This window comes from Ctenopharyngodon idella, chromosome 7 (genome assembly GCF_019924925.1).
Source record: "Ctenopharyngodon idella isolate HZGC_01 chromosome 7, HZGC01, whole genome shotgun sequence".
In the NCBI taxonomy this organism is placed as follows: domain Eukaryota; kingdom Metazoa; phylum Chordata; class Actinopteri; order Cypriniformes; family Xenocyprididae; genus Ctenopharyngodon; species Ctenopharyngodon idella.
In genome coordinates, this window is record NC_067226.1 from 41,762,065 (window position 1) to 41,776,034 (window position 13,970).

Here is a 13,970-nt window from a genome sequence, read left to right on the forward strand (position 1 = left end):
TTCAAATCTTAAAATTATATTTTTAAAAAAATCTGTACTTGCAGATAATATAATATTAAAGTGCCCCTATTATGGGTTTTTGAAAATTACCTTTCATGTAGTGTGTAACATAGCTCTAAATGAATGAAAACATCCAGCAAAGTTTTAAATCTGAAAGTGCACCTCTCAAAAGTAAGAGTCGACTCGGAGTCAATTAAACGAGTCGTTTGTAAAACGAATCCCAAGCCGCTTCGTTGTGACGTCACAACGAAACATATTACTTATTGCGCACACAGATGCCAGGGAAAATTTATTTTTTTCAACAATACCACAGCAGTACAATCTTTTGTTGTGTTCCCGTCATTTTATTGACGACTGCTTCTCAAACCTCAGGGAGTTTAACGCAGGATTCACCAAATGCTTGGTCTTAAAATATGGATCAATTCCCAGTTTATTTGGACCAGCTTGCTCCTCTGAATCTCAACCTGTAAGAATGATTAATAATTGATGTTTATATTTTCTAGCGATCGTTCAAAATTCATAGTTTTGTATGTTATGTTGTGTAACGTACACCCTATTCTGTCTCCTGCTAACCGGTAACTCACGTTTCTGTAGTTCTGCTATTCAGTCCAATGTAGTCTAAAAATGTGTCGATTAATGCAGTTTGTCTGTCTTATTACTTGGAGTAATGATGAAGGATGGCGCACGACTTTTGTTTACAAAGTGTAATGCATTATCAGAAATTCACGTTCGTGTTCAGCTAACGTGGGAGTTTACAACATAGTTATGGGCCCTGTACGCACATAACCGTAAAACAAGAGGTTTTTTTCCTCTGCGTCTTTATTATTACAATAGAGTGGACCTCTGTCTGTATTGTAATAGGATGTTAAGATGCTAGTCCGCGCTAACTAGTTGAAGTATTCTCTCTGTAAACAGTAAACACCCCTTGTAATGTCAAACAATGATATAGCCATGTTTCTTTGATAATAGTTATGACGAAAAAGTTTGTGTACACATCTGGCCTAAATGTTTATCTTATGTTTAGAGGTTTTCAGCTTCGCTTGGCATTCTGATACAGCAACTACATGAAGTATAACAGTGATGCTGCTATCACATAAGAGATGTGCTACTCCAGTCGTGATTGCGAATCAGTTTCTGGTTTATCGACTACTTTAGACATTTCATTGTCGGACTTGGGCTCGAATTGATATGGTAAAATCGATGCTATCTTTTCTGTCCATACGTTGTATACAATGTCTTGCGAATTGATAGCTGTCATTCAGTTATGGCAATCGGCGCGGTGCACGCAGTAGACCAATCACAAAGGATTGGGTCATCTGACCAACCAGAGCAGTTTATGCTCACGGAAAGGAGGGGTTTAGAGAGACTGATTCTTTGAACTGCTTGTAACGAATCATTTACCAATCTTTGGTGAACTGAGGTGAAATTAAATGTATATTATGAGAAAACAAAAGTGTTTTTTGACCTTGCATGCATGTAAACCTGTTGTAGGAGACTCCCAAAACAATATTAGGAACCTTAAAAAAAGGCATAATAGGGGCACTTTAATGAAATAAAAGGCCACTTAAGTGTACATGACTATGTTTAAAAAGTGCGCTTTTGTACATTAAAAATCATTGTTTAATTATTTTTTTGTTACGCAAGAAGTACATTATTACAAATATATTTAATTAAATACATGACATACAAGTTTCAATAGAAATTACAAATTTTAGTTTACCACAGATTCTTGTCAGTACATTCAGCCATACTTTATTTCCAAGACAATATAAGCAATTATGAAATTGCATATAAATATGTACTACTTAAAGCTTCAATATGTAAATTTTCACCGCTGGAGGTCGCTTATTCAAAACAAAGGTGTAGCTTGATGACGCCTCGATTTCACAGAATCATGGGGGGTGTCTACAGCAGGTGGAAAAGAATCGGGTCAGGACTCGGGCAGAAATCATGTTCATGTATGAGATTATTAACATTACTCTAGTGAAGCAGAGCAGGACCAAGTGCTGTGCGAGCAGAAATATTAAAGTGCCTTTGGTGTTTCCATGGTTTCTACAAAATAAAACCGGAAATCAAGGGTAACACGGTTATAATGTCATTGATAGGCGCCGCACGTTATTTGGGATAACGTAAGTACACAAGTCAACAAAATATATAACATTGTTCTAGTGGGGGTTTTTTTTGGATATTTTAATCCAAAAATCTTACATATTGTGCCTTTAAGTGAGTCAAAACTGCATTTAGTATAAATTTAAACCACAATACATCTTCTCTTAATTGCAATTAACATGCAACAAAGTGTCGAAAAACATTAAATTAATTTCACACTTAAGTATATTCTTTTACAGTACATTCATTTTTAATATTTTTTTATATAAAAGTATGCTAAAGTGTAGGCTACCTCATATTTCATAAGGGTTTAATAATTTCTGACAGCTTAGTTTTATACTCTGGGTCTCTGGGACCCCCAACCACCAAAATAGTAAAGTAAATTTTAAGAGAACAGGTTTAAATAACTGTAGTTCTGGCAATGATAAACCCAGTATCGCTTTTAACAACCCAGATCAGCAGTTATAAACCCAGCCAAAAACAAAGATTTTCTAAATTGTTGTTGACAGAAAAATGAACCTTGCCACATCCAGTACTGCAGGACAGACAAACTTTGATTCCTCAAGCGGTTACCGATTGGGGCAGCAACATATTCAAAAATAGCCTCTCAGCAGGCAAAGAGAGAGAAAGAGAGAGATTTTGAAGATATTGTTCTCAAAGGCGAGCATTAGCTTTGAGTGAGATGGAGAGAGAGAGGTGCTGTCTCTGGTAAAATATGAAAGGCCTGCACTTGCTGACAGCCCATGGCTTTTCTCCATAGCGCTAACACCAAGTGACTGGAATGATCCATCGCTGCTTTGTGGAGACTTGTGATATAAATGCTGTGGGCGAGATGTTGAAGATCCAAGTCCCCCTACGCTCCCACATCTCTCTTCTTTTGCCAGGCGGTGCCGCGTCGCATGGGGGAATTTGTTATGTGTTCTCTCGTCTCGACCATTTCCGGGCGGGCGGCAGCTCGGCCTCCGGTTCGTCCTTGTGCCTTTTTCAGTTTGACAAGTGAGTGGCCTTGGGGACTTCGGACTCCATTTTCAAATTGACCATTTGTAATCAGTTTTCAAAGGAGGGAAGGGGTTGTGGGAGGAGGTGAAAAACATGAGGCAGAAAAATGGAAATGAAGTCCTGCTTGTTTTGGCAAAGGGGACTTATATGAGAAGCAGGCAGCGCTGATCACTTAAAGGGATAGTTCACACAAAAATGAAAATTCTGTGATTAGGGTGCAGAGTATAGGGTTATGGGTTAGTATTTGTTGTAGCATTGTGTAGGCAATCAGCACTGTGATTGACATCAGTAATGAAATCATCTGAACATTTAAATACAATAAAAAAAAAAATTAAAAAAAAAGATCATTGTTAGTTCATGTTAGCTTAGGTTTTGATTTTAATAATGTATTATTAAATGTTGAAACTAACATTAACTAAGATTTAAAAATGCTTTAGAGTGTCAGTTTATGTTAACTATTGAATTAACTAATGTTAACTAATGTAACCTTATTGTAAAGTGTTACCGAACAATAATAAAGAATCAGAACATTTTCAATCAATATCTAGGCCATGTTGTACTCCAGATTAAAATGTAAAAATGTTCAAGTTTGAAAATAAATAGCCTATTAAGTCTTCAATTATTTAAGTATTTGATGCTGTGATGAACACCACTGTGAATACAAAAATCTGAATGGCTGTTTAAAACATTTCAATACTGTACAGAAACAGAAAGTAGCACAGCTGCTTGGTTTATGGGGTTACCAGTGTAACCGCTGCATTTCTGCGGTTCCATAAGCGCCATCTGCTGTCAGAGAGTGAATGTGCATTTTAATTCAGCACATCTCCTTCATTTGTTTCCACCATGCACTTCTCATCCGTGATGGGCTTGTTTATATCAGAGTGTGCTTGCCTCTTTGACGAAGCACACATACAGTGTAGTACATTTTAACCGGTTGTTGGAAAAGTATTCTTAAAATGCATTCTAAAAATCGAAATAATTCATAATAAATAAATATTCGTGGTATTTTAAAGTGCCCCCGATAACAATACCGTGCATGTTCATTGTTGTGATATATCGTTACCATATATCGGCATGTCTAAAAAGAAGTCAATGGTAACCAAAACTGGTTACCAATGTTCTTCAAAATAACTTGTTGGGTAAAGCCCAAAGTATACTTTGCTTTTTACGCGTACGAGAGGGTCAGTATACAGTGCACGTGACGCGAATTTCCTCATCAGAAGAGGACTTTTTGTCAGGTCGCACATGCACATTTAATTTTTTTTTTTTTCAGTAATTAGTTCATCCACAAGGTGGCAACCGTGCCCTGGGGGCGTTGATTCACAAAGTAGTAGAAGAAAACCTGCATAAACAGAACAGACCGGAACGCATGCAAGCTACAGCGACAATGGAGGCCTATATAGACGAGGGATTGTGCAAAGAGGTTAGAAAGTACCTTCATTTGTACTATTTTAGCATGAAAGAAAGATGTTTACATGGGTTGTAACTCGTGGCGTGAGATTGCTCAAAACTGTGCATGCGTCGAACATCCGTGTACATGTCCGAGTCAAGTGAAGTATACTTTTCAAGGCTGTGTGTTTGACTAAGAACTAAATATACTCATGGCTTAACACTTTATTTTAATGTGACATAGTTACACGTTACTACATGTATTTACTATAGTAATAACAGTAAATTCTGCATATTTACAAGTATCTAACCCTAAACCAAACCATAACCATAACTGTATAGTAAGTACAAGTTAATTAATATTACTCAGAGCTTATTTGAGTATGTACAATGTAACTATGTCACCTTAAAATAAAGTGTTACCACTTGTTCTGCAGAAAAATGAAAGTCATACAGGTTTGGAACAACATGAGGGTCAGTTAAATCTTTGTAATTTGAGTTAAATCTTTGCCCAAAAAAAAGCAATTTGGTGCAGTTGCTGATATTTATACGGTCAAAAGCTAAGATGAAATTCTGATAGCTTGTAATGTAAATCAATTAGATCTTTATAATTATATAGCAAACTACTTACATTAAATGAATATAAATATCAGTTGTCACTCTATATCTGCCAATAATGGTTTCACCACAGGGCTTAGCCTAAGCCAGGATTAGGCCTTAGTTCAATTAGGGCATTTAAGTAGCTTTTATAAACTTTCACTAGAAAAAAAACATTACTGGTCTGCATCTTGAGTCAAAACAATGGCACTGACATATTTTAAGGTATGTCAGTACAAGTTACTTTCAGTTAGACCTGCTCAAACTTTTAGTCTAGGACTAGCTTAATCTTTGTCTGTGAAACCGGGGGAATATGTCTTAGTAAGATGATGTTTAAATGCTTAGTTTTATGATCAAAACTCTGTAGTTTTTGTATAATGCAATGCAATACAAGGATGATTGAGAGATGAACAAATAAATGTTCCTCAAAAGCCTGATGTATCATATTTGATACTCACACTCTAACGTGATTTTTCTAAACAATGATTTATTGATAATCAAGTAAACAGAAGTTGCTTCAGTCCAGTAAGTGTTCATCTTGAAATATTACTAACAATATAAAAGTTATATAATATAAAAATAATATAAAATAGTATAAAAGTTATTTACTTTGTAAAAATCATTAAAGATTTCACAGCAAAAGACGTGTACCACGAGTCTACCACAAATATATATATATATAAAGTAAAAGGCTCAAGAGAGAATTTCTTGCCCATCTCTGTCTTTCTATCTTTTAATTTCTGAAACTGTTCTGATGCAAATGTTAGTGAGTACATCTGTGGACACAAGGTCAGCGGGTCGAGTGCATTCGGTGGCCACCTTCGGTCACGCTGGCTGCTCCTAGCTCCTTGACATGGCTGACATTTTCACTAGATAGCTGCCTTTATGTGCTATGAGAAAGAGAGAGAGAGGGTTAGTCATTTTCTGGATGTCTGCTTCACACCTGAAGCCACACTTGTTTCCATCAGCACGTTGTGCTGCTTATGCAAAATGGCACGGTGGTAATAAGGAGACAATCAATGCTGTCCGCTGCTTACTTTTCGACAGGCCGTGTCTGCGGGGCGGAACGACCCTGTGTACCCTCCAAGCTGTGTCCTTTTTTTCTAAATTACTGCCAATTTAACACAGGTGGGATGTGATAACAGATATTCATGAAGTCTAAACCAGATGCTGGACTCGTTTTCTTACAAGCACAATTTGATAAAATGCAAACTGGAAAAAAAACAACAACATTATTTCATCATTATGGTCATATAAGTCATTCTCAGAAAATGGTGCAGTACATACAGTATACAATATATTCACCTTACTAAGTTGTGATTATTATACTTTTTACGTATTTGCAAAATTTGTTTACTGTATACATACTTTTTCTTTAACTACATGCTCTGGATGCTGTGTTCTCCATTTTTTGATGTGTCTAATGAATGATCTGTAGTGTTTATACACCAGTCAGGCATAACATTGTGACCACCTTCCTAATATTGTGTTGGTCCCTCCCTGCCAAAACAGCCCTGACCTGTTGAGGCATGGACTCCACTAGACCCCTGAAGGTGTGCTGTGGTATCTGGCACCAAGGTGTTAGCAGCAGATCCTTTAAGTCCTGTAAGTTGAGGCCTCCAGCACATCCCACAGATGTTAGATTGGATTAAGATCTGGGGAATTTGGAGGCCAAGTCAACACCTCAGACTCGTTGTGCTCCTCAAACCATTCCTGAACCACTTTTGCTTTGTGGAAGGGTGCATTATCCTGCTGAAAGAGGCCACAGCCACCAGGGAATACCGTTTCCATGAAAGGGTGTACATGGTCTGCAACAATGATTAGGTAGGTGCTACGTGTCAAAGTAACATCCACATGGATGGCAGGACCCAAGGTTTTCCAGCAGAACATTGCCCAAAGCATCACACTGCCTCCGCCGGCTTTCCTTCTTCCCATAGTGCATCCTGGTGCCAAGTGTTCCCCAGGTAAGTGACGCACACGCACCCGGCCATCTACATGATGTAAAAGAAAACATGATTCATCAGACCAGGCCACCTTCTTCCATTGCTCCGTGTCATACACACAAATACAAAACACTATCATAGAAACACACACGGCACTAAATAATGCAATGAACATTTATTTAACAACATAAGGTGTAACACAAAACCCTAATGTACATACTGTCACATTTTTACAGTCTTTTACAGTTAAAAAATTAAATCATTCACAGTGAAGAGTATATTAAAATGTTTTATGCATTACACATTAAACCAAGTCAAATCGATCAAATAATTTGAACATGATACCAAACAGTGCACGTATTCTGCAAGACTCACAATACTAACGCTGCAGATTCCGACGTGCTTATTAGCTCTTTCCAGCTTGCGACACAGCAAATCCAAGATGCTTTCCAGAGGCCCATAAAATAAAATGGGGTTGCCCTCGATTTGCAATCACTGTCCTTAAAGCGTCCCCTTCGTAGGTGTCTCCCTCCGCACACATTTTTATATGTCAAAATTGGAATGAATCATTTCACAGCATACCTGAAAGTGCGGGCCTTTCATTATATTAAAAGCAATGGCTGGTGTGGAGGGGTTGGGTGTGGGGATTGGGATGGAAGGGAGATAATTAGGATAACACAGAAGGTCCAAAAATATCCTGCTCTGGTAGTGAGCTTGCATTTTTTCAATAAAGTAAACTGATTATCAAGTCCTCCACTGCATGAATGATCCCTTCTAATCGCTTTGATACAGGATACACATTACCAGTCAAAAGTTTGGAATATTTATGATTTTTGTATGTTTTTGAACGAAGTCTCTTGTGCTCACCAAGGCTGCATTTATATTGCTAACACTTTATTAAGGTGACATAGTAATAACATAATTACAAGTAACTAAACCAAACCCTAACCCTAACTGTAACTCTACAGTAAGTACTTGTAGTTAATTAATATTACTCAGTACTTATTTACAATGTAACTATGTCACCTTTTGTTTTATTCAAAAATGCAGTAAAAACAGTAATATTGTGAAATATTATTACAATTTAAAAGAGCTGCTTTCTGTTTTAATATCTGTTAAAATGCTATTTATTCCTGTGATTGTAAAGCAGCCATTACTCCAGGCTTTTTTTAAAAAAAATAAATTGACTGATAGTGTATATGCAATGTTTTTACAGATGCTCATCCTGATGTGAATTTGTTGTGATTGGCTATAGCAGATTCGTGAGGTTATTTCCTGAAGGCAGTGTAAGTACAATACATTGCATAGTACTCACTACTCAATAGTACCTCATATGCTTTACCTTTAGAGAAACACATTTAGTAAATAGTTCATGTTAATACCAGTATATGTATTCTTATTCTAATTATAAAATAGATTAAATTGGTATAAGATTTTAGAAACAGACTGTCTATTTACACCAAGTGCAAATAGCCCGCCTTGTTGGCAGAGGCTATTTACATTAACTCCGCCCACCATTGTCTGATTGATGCAAACGAAATCCAGCTGATAACAGGATCAGTGGTGTGGAGATTGAGGCGGGTGGTTTCGCTTTTTCCGAACTCATTCTTCTCTCTTTTCCCATCGCATATCAGCACAGAGGGGCATATATTTTAAACAAAAATATTAAGAAAATATTTGAAAAGTGGAAATAAAGTGCCTAACAGGTATTTAATAGTAGGAATAAAGTGTTTAACGTGCAGGGTTAGGTGTAGGGAAGAGCTTTAGGCATAAGGAGGCATAATATTCCCAATAAGGAAGCATACACACACACACACACACATTATATATATATATATATATATATATATATGCAAAGAACCTCTAAATATAGGAAAAACTGCATATTGCTTTATATGGTCAGTGGGTAGGACATGACGATACATTGAGTTGGCTGGCAATCCTGGATTATAAAGTGGTAGCCGCCAGCAATAGGCAAAAGAGGATGTGAAGGACGAGGACAGAATGTTGATTGCACATTGTCTCGGGGGTATTTCTCACTCCTGCTTCCCTACAGAGGTGACTCATCAGAGTACAGTAGGATATCCAGATACTTATGCATTTATTTGCACCAAAACTTTGCCATAATTAAATGTATATTGGGTTTTCCATTCATGATAGACCAATCATATTTATTTAAAGAAACACTTTCGTTAAAATAGAAGAATTTATCTGTTTCCGTGAATTTTGTCTCCTTAATACCAATTATTTTGCTCAAAACAATAGTGAATCTTGAAGAGGAAGTGACATCATTTGAATTTTTCAGAGGACTCGTGTTTAAAGTCAGCATGAAACGGAAGTTGCGATAGTCTTTGGAAGGTAGAATTAAATTGATTAATTTTCAATACATTCTTCAATACATGGGTTTCTAATACATGGCCCTTCAAAACACACCTGAACAAGCTATTCAAGGATTTCAGGATTACTAGAAAGTTACAGAAAGGTCAGTGTAATCAGGGATGCAACTAAAGTCAGTGGACTTTGAGGGACAGAGTTGAGAATTCCTGCTCTAATAGAATGTTTAAACTTGAACATTAACCTTACAATAACCTTTCCCAAATGTAAAAGGCACCTTTTTGTTAGATTTTTTCAGTATTTTCAGATATCATAGTAGAAAGTTAACTAAAACAAACTAACTAAAAAAAAAAAAAAACCCAGAAGCAACTAATAATATTGCTACTACCCATTTGCAATATGTGTCTCCCACAAAATTTTGTGAAATGGTTTAGGCCCATTTCACTATTGACATCTTTTACATCCAGGATCATGCATAACATGCCTGTTGTACATGATCCTGAGCTTAGTATTGGACTTAAAGGGAGATGAACAAAAATTCATCATTGTTCTTTTAGACTGTTGTTGGTACATGGCCATTTTTCAAAATTATCTTAGAACAAGGATTCCTATTCATGAACAGAGATGACCCTGCCACATTGATCAAAGTGTCAAGGCAGTAAAAGAGGATAATTGAAACAGAAATGGCACGTTCTCCTTTAAATACCTTCTGGAAAATGGTCCCAGATCTTCACTTTACTTAGACCTCAATATGTTTACATGCACTAATTTTCGTCGAAATTAAATAAAACCAATCCAATTTTACATTCTGAAAGTTATGCTTATATGAACCCTAAATGGTGCAATCTGATTCACATATTTGTTTACATGCATTTTGAATAAAACTTCAGTGCTTGTGCAGTGACCAGTCCCGATCACAACCGGAGAAAGTCACCGTGATAATGTCCCCGTAGCTACCGCGAGGATAACTGTCGTTTTTGCTTCTTGATGACAAAGCAATTATAGCAATCCTTTTTTTTTTTTTTTTTTAGTAAATATTCAATCTCATCCACGGGACGTAAAACATATGCACGTTCATATGACAAATTGTATGTGAACATATGCATCCTGGCACTGTAGGGCGGGACTTGATTTTTTCCATGGGGAATTGATTGGATGGTTGTGGTTTGCTATTGGTCAAGCTCATGTGAGTGACAGCTTGTCCCGCCCTCCCGCCAGTAAACACATCATCTGCAAGAGATTTGAAAACTCAAAAGATTATGAGGGCACATGAATTAAAAAAAAAGATGTGCATGGATAAATCATTTATAATAAATACTGCAATATTCCATAAAATATAAGAATGGTCCATTTTGATTTTATGGTGACTTTAAAGGATAAAGAGACGAGTGATTCATTTGGAAGATAGAGATATTTTACAAAAAATCACTGATCAGATAGTCCATCACATGTCAGACGGCATGCTTCGTCCTTGCCAAACTACCAAACAGCAGCAGCTGGCACACACTCCGCTGGGCATTTTCCACTGCCCCGTCACCACTCCATCACATCTAAAGATGAGAGGCTGTAATTCTCAGGCTATCTATTCTCAAGGTTTAGCCACACAGTCTTACCCCTCCACTCGTCCATCCACCACAGCTCCCAAACCAGGGTGGTATCCATCTCTTGTCTGCTATGGGGGGCTGCAGGACAACCTCTTCCGGCATGGCATCACTCCCAGTGCCCCACTTACAGCCATCAGTCACTGTCTCAGCTGATAGCTCCATGTGTCAGCCGTATGGATGACTGTCGCTTACCTGTACGGACCTGCATGCCAATAGACTCAAGAGTTACGGGGAACAGAGTATTCAGTCTGTTAGAGTATTTCACATCATCTGTGACAGGATGAAAAAGCTTCTTATATTCATTAAGGCTGTGAAGTGTGAGTATACTGCAAAAATGAATTTCTTACTCAGTATTTTTGGCTTGTTTTCCAGTACATATATTTAAATATTCTTAAATCAAGGTGCAATAAACACAATTCAGAAAGAAAACAAGTTTATTTTTCCTACCCCATTACCTTTTCTCATTTAAAGAACTTAATTTTGATCAATTTATCAGAAAACAAGACTTAATATCTTCTTAAAGGATTAGTTCACTTTAAAATGAAAATTACCCCATGATTTACTCACCCTCAAGCCATCCTAGGTGTATATGACTTTCTTCTTTCAGACGAATACAATCAGAGTTATATTAATAATCACCCTGATGCTCCAAAGCTTTATAATGGCAGTGCATGGAAACCACCTGTTTGAAGTTAAAAAAAATAGCATCTATCCATCATAAATCTAATCCACAGGCTCTGGGGGGTTAATAAAGGCCTTCTGAAGCGAAGCAATGCGTATATGTAAGAAAAATATCCATATTTAACACATTATAAAGTAAAATAACTAGCTTCCACCAGACTGCCTTTCACCACGTCTTTTACACTTGTTTCGTAAGTTGAATACAGAAGGCGCAGGATGTAGCATAAGCGCTTTGAACTGTGAGAGTTTTACACTTTCTCGTTAAGTTGAATACGGAAGATGGTCTGGCGGAAGCTAGTTATTTTACTTTATAACGTGTTAAATATGGGTATTTTTCTTACACATACGCATCGCTTCGCTTCAGAAGGCCTTTATTAACCCCCCCGGAGCCGTGTGGATTAGGTTTATGATGGATGAATGCACTTTCGATCTTGAGCTTCAAACAGGTGGTTTCCATGCACTGGCATTATAAAGCTTGGGAGCATCACATAATTCCATACGTATTCGTCTGAAAGAAGTCATATACATCTAGGATGGCTTGAGGGTGAGTAAATCATGGGGTAATTTTCATTTTAAAGTGAACTAATCCTTTAAGTAAATTACTTCTGTTTAGATATTTGTACCGGAAAACAAGACAAAAACACTGCGTAAGAAATTTACTTTGTGCAGTGATAAGAATCAGGTTTGAGAAGTAACTAACTAAAAGTAGTGATGCTAACTTAGCTATATTTGTCAGTAGTGTGAGATTATAGCGTGACATAATAGTGTTGATTCTAGCTAATTGATCAAACGAGTAGCAGTGTAGCGCGACCAAACACTCTTAGCTAAGAGAATTGAACACGCTCACCTAAATGGTTCTCTCTCATACATTGCATATGAAAGTTTGATTTATTAAAAATTACCCTTTTTGTAGCTTGTAGGTTTGTTTTGCTTGTGGTTTGCTTGACAAGCTACACTTTCAGATCCTCCCCAAGTTTTGGGGAAAGTTACTCTTAAAAGTAATGCGTTACAATATTGCATTTCTGTGTTACGTAGTTACTTTTATGGAAAGTAAAGTTACTTTTGTGTTATTTTTGAGCTTGCTTGTTTTTCAATTAACGAAAAAAAAAAAAAAAAAAAAGTTTTATTTTTGGCAAATGTAAAGGTTCTTTCACACCAAAAGTGAAATGAATAAACCTTAAGCTGAAGGAAATGCAAATTCACGCCTGTACAGTAGAGAGCGCAACTCAAACAAACCTTTCAGCTGTGCTGCCATTTTAGATTGCAGAAGAATAGGATGCAGGACATGAAAGTTTTTTACACTCTAATAAAAACAAAAAATGAAACAAATATGATGTTTATCTAAAGTCATTTTTGCTTATAGTATAGTTGAATTGGATCATTGAAGGTCAGCAGCAAAGATATTGGTTAATAAAGTGAGATCAAATACATAAAGTATTTATGTTATTTAACATGTTTAATTATTGCAGGTAATATTCTGAGCAAGTGAGAAGCCTGGAACACACCAAGCCGACACTGGCGAACTAGTGGCGACGAAAGCAGACTGCGGGGTTGGCTCACGTCGGCAGCGTCTGGGTCCAAAGTTGCCCTGACACACCAAACCGACGCTCGACACCCGACGGCCAAGTAGCACGTCCGTTCTACGCCTGCGTAAAATGAAATGCCTTTCTGTACCAGCAGGTGGCAGTAGCTGAACAGCCAATCAGAATGATCAGATGGCCTGACTGACCGACGAGCTCTGACGCTGATTCAACATGTTGAATCGGCCGAAAAAAAGCAGACGAGGACCAACTTCAGCCGACGGTGCGGAACACACTGAAAAAACTTATTCGGCTGACGAACAAAAACTGCCCGACAGCCAACCGTCGGCTTGGTGTGTTCCGTGCTAGATGAGTAAATGTTCACATAAACTACAATAACCATCATGTTTACACAGCGCCTCTGTGCTTCACTCCTGATTTCTATCAACATGAGGACAAGGTTTCAGTGTATAAATGGGAAAACAAAGTAACTTGTGTTACTTATTTGAGAGTAAACTCTGATATTTTGTTGTAAATTTAAAAGTAATGCGTTACATAGTTACTTGAAAAAAGTAATCTGATTACGTAACTCACGTTACTTGTAACACATTACCCCCAACACTGTTAAAAGATTTTTATTTTTTTTTTTCATTTCAAAAGAGGGTGAATAAGAGAGTATGGCTGAACAGAAATTATGAGGACATTAGTTGTGTTACTGTCAATATTAATCTCTTTCCAGAGTGTTATGGTTTGCAAAGACCATGCTTGAATGTGTGAATTCCAATCATTTTTCA